This window comes from Silene latifolia, chromosome X, assembly GCF_048544455.1.
Source record: "Silene latifolia isolate original U9 population chromosome X, ASM4854445v1, whole genome shotgun sequence".
NCBI lineage: Eukaryota > Viridiplantae > Streptophyta > Magnoliopsida > Caryophyllales > Caryophyllaceae > Silene > Silene latifolia.
The window spans coordinates 232,333,978-232,341,318 of record NC_133537.1 but is presented as its reverse complement, the minus strand read 5'-3'; the positions used below and the strand labels follow the sequence as shown (position 1 = coordinate 232,341,318).

Below are 7,341 nucleotides of genomic sequence, written 5' to 3'. Positions count from 1 at the left end.
GCTCCAGGACCCAAACTTTCCTAGGATTGTAAGATATAACCCAACTCAATCCATCACAACAATAATTGCTTGCTTATAATTTGAGAACATGTTTGTATGATCAATTCCCATGAATCCCCTATGACCCCATGATACCCTAGTGCTTTTTATCAATTGTTTACAACCCTTTCAATTCATCTTGCTTATTTACTTTCATTGCTATTTAGTTAGTGGCCTTCTACATCAACCCGAATTGTAACACCCCTAAGACACCACTAGTTTCAATAGAAATCTCATCTCAATTCCCGTCCCTTGGGATCCGACCTTTACTTGCCTCTTTACTAATTGTAGAGTTGTTTGTGAAGCTATAAATTGTGTTTTGATTCGGACGTGACCCATTGACAACATCTATTAATTGTGAACACGAAACGATTCCGATCAAAAAATGGCGCCGTTGCCGGGGACGGTGTTAAATTTATTTAGATTTTCTTATATTGTTATTAGTTGTGTCTTTCTTTGCCTTGGGGAATTAAAACTCCTCAAGGTTTGTTCTAATTGTTTTCAAGTTGTTTGATCTTTTGCATGTCTAGAAGGTCACAAGGTGATTTGTTACATTTTGATCGTGAAATTGAAAGAACTTTGACAACCAATAGAAGACTTGCTAAGAGAAATTTGAGAGGTATTAGTGAGGTTGTAGATATTCAACCAACTATTGAGTTCATCAACCCTTTTGCAAGAGAAGGTGAGGAGAACCCAACACAAAATACAACACAAAAGCAACCCACAATGCCTAAGTTTTCATCACATTCCGTACCCACCGAGGATAACCTACCCAATGGTACTCCCACACCACAACATCTAACCGGAAATTTCATTGCCAAATCCGCATTTATCCAATTAGTCGAAAGAAGCCAATTTGGGGGGATGCCTAGGGAAGACCTTATCTCTCATATGGAGGCTTTTTGTGACTATTGTGATGCGATTTCTCAAACCGGTGTAACTCAAGACCAAATTCGATGGGTCTTATTTCCTTTTTCTTTAACTGGCACCGCGAAACAATGGTTGAAGAGCCTTGATAAGGCCACTCTCGGAATTGATTCTTGGAAGAAATTGGCTCTAGGTTTCTACAAAAAGATCTACCCACCGGAAAAGACTAACATGCTAAGAGCTCAAATTACGGGTTTTAAGCAAAGGGATGAAGAATCTTTGTATGAAGCTTGGGAGCGGTTCAAAGGAATTTGTCGCTCATGTCCTTACCATGGACTTAGCGAGTGGTTCTTGGTACAACAATTTTGGATCGGTCTATATGAAGATTCAAGGAACATTCTCAACATAGGATCAAATGGAATGTTCACCGAAGTTGATGACAATCAAACTTGGAACAAAATTGAGGAAATGGCGGTCCATAACTCACAATATAGTAGACCTCGCAAGGCTACTAGAGGAGGAAAGCATGATGTGGACTCCGTTACTCAATTGGGTGCTCAACTTAGTGCTCACATTGATACCATCAATTTGAAGTTTGAAAAGGCTATGGCTAGACTTGAAGAAGCCTCAAACTCACCAAAGCATCATGTTAATGCCATTACGGCATCTTCATCAATCCCAAGTGGGATATGTGAGAATTGTGGAACTTTGGGACATGACCCAAGTGAATGTAGGGGAACAAATGAACAAGTGAATGCTTTCCAAGCATACAAGAGTGGTACCCCTTATTCCAACTATTACAATGAAAACACCAAATTCCATCCAAATCTCTCATACAAAAGCCAAAATGTTCAAAACCCTCAAACAACATACACCCCACCTCCCATGAGAAACCAAAATCAACGACCCTTTTACAACCAAAACCAAGGTTACCAAAATCAATCTCCATACAATCAACAAAATGACCAAGGTTTTGATGTTCAAAAAGCTGTCCTTCAAATGCAAAAGAATCAACAAGAATTTTTCACTCAAATGCAAAAAAATAGTCAAGCAAAGGAAACCACCATCAACAACATTATAGCTCACACCAAAATGTTGGAAACCCAATTGACTCAACTAGCATCTTCAAGCTCACAAAGACAAAAAGGGCAATTACCACCTCAAGGTAATCCCCCAAGACATGAAACGGTTAGTGCCATTCACTTTAGAAGTGGTACAAGGTATGAAGCACCGAAGAAGCAAGTTGAGGATGAGGTTGTGGAAGCTAGTGACAAGGAATAAATTGTGCAAAACTCCAAAGATGGAGAATCATCAAAAGAAGAAATCTCAAAGAAAAATGAAGACAAGGTCAAGGAGAAGGAGCCCATTGTGATTAGACTTCCTTTTCCGAGTCGTCAAGCCAAGCCCAAATTTGATGACCAACTTGGAAAATTTATGGAAATTGTGAAGAATTTGGAAGTCTCAATTCCTTTCACGGAATTAATCAATCACGTACCGGCCTATGCGAAATACATGAAAGACATTCTCACAAAGAAGAAGTCGATCCGGAAGCTTGAGACTATCGCCTTCACTAAGGTGAGTAGTGCAATACGTCAAGGGAGTTCACCTTCAAAACTCGAGGATCCGGGAAGCTTCTCAATATCATGTAGCATTGGCAACACCACGATCAATAAAGCCTTATGTGATGTAGGGGCTAGTGTGAGTGTTATGCCGTACTCGGTGAGTAAAAGGTTGGGGATGGGAGAGCTTAAATGCACCAATATCATACTCCAAATGGCCGATAGATCAACGAAGACACCATTAGGGATATGGGAAGATGTTCCCGTACGAATTGGGAAATTTTTCATCCCGGTGGACTTTGTCATTATTGATATGGAAGAAGATTCCAACATTCCAATCATTCTAGGAAGACCTTTCTTACACACCGCGGGTGCGGTGATTGATGTGAAACATGGAGAGCTTACTCTAGAAGTTGGAGATGAGAGTATAACTTTCAATCTTGACAAGACTATGAGAGCTCCCCGTTTGCATGAACCATGTTTTATGATTGATCATTATAGCCGAAAGGATGATAGGAAGAAGTCGGAACTCCAATGGAAGAAGAAAATTGATGATGCTCCATTCAAAGAGCAAGTGCATTGTAACAAAGAGAGCTTGCAAAGCTCACCAAAGTCAAGCAATGAAGAAGATGGCCTCATTGGCCAAGACAAGATAATGGGAGAGTTGTCTCTATCAACTCAGGAGATCTTTAGTGATCAAGTAGATGAAGTGTGTGGTCTTTGGGACGATGAGTTTGAAGGGATTTTCAATCCCTATATTGGTAATGCTATCGATCAAGACCGACAACAAGGGCAAAGATCTATTGAAGATCTTTATCACGACAATGAACAAGCTTTTGATTACTTCTTCAAGGTGTTGAGCAACATCAACAACACCTTGGACATGCCCCCTTGACATCTCATCAAGAATGAGAGTTTGGTGGAGTCCTCCCTAAACCACCATTTGTAAATATTTCTAACTCCCTAACTCACATTTTAATTTTCATATTGCATTTTTGTCATTTTTGGATTTTTATGCCTTGATCAAGATAATTATCATGTTTGAGAGAAGTGAGGGAGGGACTAATAATTTCAATTGATGTGTAGTGCTTTAGCTTAGTGTGGGGATGTCAATTGCCTAGGCAATTCGTGCCTTAGTAGTGCCTCCACAATTAAGAACACGAGATTTTGAAGAACGAGAAATGACAAGGAATAAACAAGTACACAGATGGAACTGAATCCGGGTAAAAGGGGAAGAATCCGAGCGTTTTCAAGAGAACCCGCCCGTCTTCAGGCAACCCGGGCGTCTTGGTCCGAATCCGGCGGTCCTTCATGAGCTGAACTTTTGAAATTTTGGGACTGTTAGCAAATACGGGCGTCCTGCAAAGAATTCGCCCGTCCTCAGAAAGACGCCCGTTCTGCAAGAGAAGTCGCCCGTCTTTTTGGCTGAGAAAACAAGGAAAATCCCTGGAAAGGAATCCGCCCGTCTTCACTGAAAGACGCCCGTCCCGCACTTACAAATCCGTGCGTCTTTGCTAGAAGCCGCCCGTCTTTAGGCGAGGATTTCTCAACCTGAAACGATGTAATCCGGGCGACCCGAAGGAAAGCCGCCCGTCTTCCCCCTGCATTTCAAAAATTTTCGGGTCTTTTATAAACCCCCTCCCACATTCATTTCTTCATTCCTTCATTCCAAACACTACCCATAAACCCCAATACTCAAAACCCTCATCCTCTCCATCACAAAAACAAGATTCCCTCAAATACATTCATCAAAATCAAATCAAAACATCCTTTTAACAAAAATTAATCACTCCTCTTTCAACAAAAATCAAACCAAGCAACAAAATCTTCAACCTTTGAGTCGATTTTTGAATTTATAAAGGCAAAGCCTTTCATCTTTAAATAGATTTGGGTACACTTGCAAATTGAAGATTTTCACTCTTTTCTTGGTTCAAGCATCAATGGCAAGGACAAAAGGAGCAACAAAGGCACCAAAGGCAAAGGCACTCTCAACAAGACAAAAGAGCCTTCAAGCAAAGAAAGCCTCATTGGCTATGGTGGTAGCTAGCTCAAACTTGGAAGTGCAACAAGAACAACCTCCCATGGAAAACATTGAGTTCCGCCTAGCTAATGTTATTAGGCGCATCTACTTTGAGGAAATGGGTAAAGCATTGGGTCTTGATGATTCACATAGTTATTTCAAGAATGTTGGCAATTATGACCCCGACCCTCTTTGGGAGGCGATTTCCGGAAGGAAATCTGAGAACTATCATGCTAGTCGCGCTCTATTAGTCCACCATCCGGGCATTAGAGTGTGGCACAAGGTCATAGGAAACACCATCATTGCAAGAAAAGACACCAACCACTTTACCAAGCTCGATTTTGTTCTTCTTGAGACAGCCTTGAACGTTGGAAGGGAATTCACCAAGCCTTTCAACTCTCTAAGGCTTTTGGTGGATAGATGGCTAAATGTTGATTGTGGGAAGCAAGGCACTACCGTCATTGTGAATGGAGGTCTAGTCACTCTTTTGGCTAAATACTTTGATCCGAACTTCAACAAGGATAGCAAGTATGTGGCGAAAAAGGGTGGTCATCTCATTGATATTGATACCATGATAAACAAGTACAAGTGGGTCTCTTATAACCCTCTTGACACCAAGTATAGGTGGCTCACTAGTGAGGCTATATCTTTTACTTTGCCTTCGAAGATTTGTCGTTTAAGTGTCCACCGGACCAACTATCTACTTCCCCTTTCAAAAGAGGTCGAATACATTATCCGACAACAAAAGGGTGAAATTGAAATGCCTTCCTCTTCCATTGTCACACCACCCTATCCTTTCAAGTACCAAGAGTTCAAACCCAATGGTGTTGAAGCAAGAAATGATTATATGACTCTTCTTATGCAAGAGATGCACAAGCAAGCTTTCAGGGATCAGGAAGATGCTTACTTAGCCCAATATCCACCCCTCCTTCATTTAGCTAGGCAAGGACTACTTGATCCTTCATGTCCTTTGCCTAGTTGGGCGGATAGGGAAGTCTTCTTTCCGAGTGCATCTAGGGATGAGAGTCCGGGTGACAATGAGGTTGTTGGTGATGCGGTTGATGAGGATGATGATGATGAAGAGGCTAGTGAAGAAGAAGAAGAGGATGATGAACAAAGTGAACAACAAAGTGAAGAAGGAAGTGGTGATGAGTCCACTTATATTGAGGAAGATGATGATAGTGATGATATGATGGAGGATTAGCAAGCTTTAGAGGCTCCTACCCTCTTGAGGTTTGTCTATCTCTCTCTTTGTTTTAATTATTTAATCTTGATCATGATTGGTAGTCCTAGCAACATAGAGGACTAACACCTCGGCCCCATTGAGGTGTTCTTACTTTATTGTTCCCACTTTTGAAAATCCAAAATGACAAATTTAGTTTCATGCATTGCATCGTGTGTGCATGAACTACACCCAACTTTAGGACATTAGAAATAATGTCTAACTCGGTTTGGGGAAGTACATACATACACAACGGGAGGTAATCTAAATTATCCTCTCCGTCATAAACAAAAACCCATGCATCATGTAGTGTAGATTAGTGTAGCTTGCATTTAGTGTAGAATTCATGCATCATGCTTGCATAATTTCCCATCATTTTGGCCATTGAGGACAATGCCCATATTGGTGTGGGGATGGGGAATTCTAACTTAACTTTTATTCAAAAAACCATAAAAAATTGAAAAATTGAAAAACCAAAAACAAGTTCATTTCCTTTATAGTGTAGTCATGTATATATTGTTGTATAGATTGTGTTTGTTTTATCCTTGTTCATATTGATCTACTACGCCACATCCGAGACATGAGGATATTGAAGACCGCATGGTATGATCTTTCCAATCTCCTTTTTTTCCACTCTATGTTAATGACTATGTGGCTTTATTTTGAGTGATGCGGTACAACAATGTGAACTTAGGACTTGCATTTAGTTTATATGTCATAATAGTTGGTAGAATCATTTGCATTAGGATGTTTATATGATAGTTGCATCATGGCATGTAGTTGCATGCTAGAAAATTTTGCGAAACCGTCTACTTGGGAAGCTTGACAAGTGTATATAGGTCCTAGTAGATGCTTTTTCTTCTTAAGACTTTGCTTGTTAGAATACTTGTAAAACACCCTAGGATGTGTCATGCTAGTATCCTTTGACCCATGGTTTAAGGCCTAGTCAAGAGTACCTTGTGGTGTGATAATTCCTTGGCTACCGTTATTCCAAGGTGACACTTGAAACCATGTATCCATCCATCCATCATCCATGTTCTACCACATTTTTGTCATCAAAGGGAATGGGCACAAAAAGAAATCAATTTGAGTTCAATGAAATAAAAAGTGAAAGAAAGTTTGCAAAAAAAGGCATCAAATGAAAAGAGGAGCAAAAATAGAACTCCTAAAGCTTCAAATATAATCCACCCTCACTAAATATTGGGTGACTTTGAAAATGTTCAAAAGAAATGCAAAGAAAAGTTGAAAGTTGTCAAGTGTTGAAATGCCAAAAATCAAAAAGAAATGGCAAGAAAGTGTTCTCAAATGTTATATGCCACATGAAATTGGGGGGAAAAACAAAAATGAAAGCAAACTCCCAAAGTGAAACTCAAATATCTATTGATCCCTTTATCCATCGTATCCATTTTTGTGCATGGTAGAGAGGGGGCGACCCTTCTTCTTGTCTAGGCAAGAGGGGGAGTTCCGCGATCTTCCAGTGTTTCTAACACCATAGGGAGTCTACTCTTGACAAAAGCATTTAATGATTAAGGACAAAGGTACCCTAGCTTAACACAACTTGGAGGTGATTTATTGGTATCCTTCTAGGCTTAGTAGTTTGAACAAATTGCATCTATGAAGGAGTGTGTACCCTT

The 7,341-nt window shown here is 40.2% G+C and overlaps 1 non-coding gene across 1 annotated transcript; it reads right to left on the bottom strand.

The window, feature by feature from the left end:
- Positions 1-1,137: 1,137 nt before the first annotated feature.
- Positions 1,138-1,244, bottom strand: LOC141624529 (small nucleolar RNA R71). Its single transcript, XR_012534335.1, has one exon. It is a non-coding gene; the product is annotated as a small nucleolar RNA R71 (small nucleolar RNA).
- Between the last annotated feature and the right edge of the window lie 6,097 nt (positions 1,245-7,341).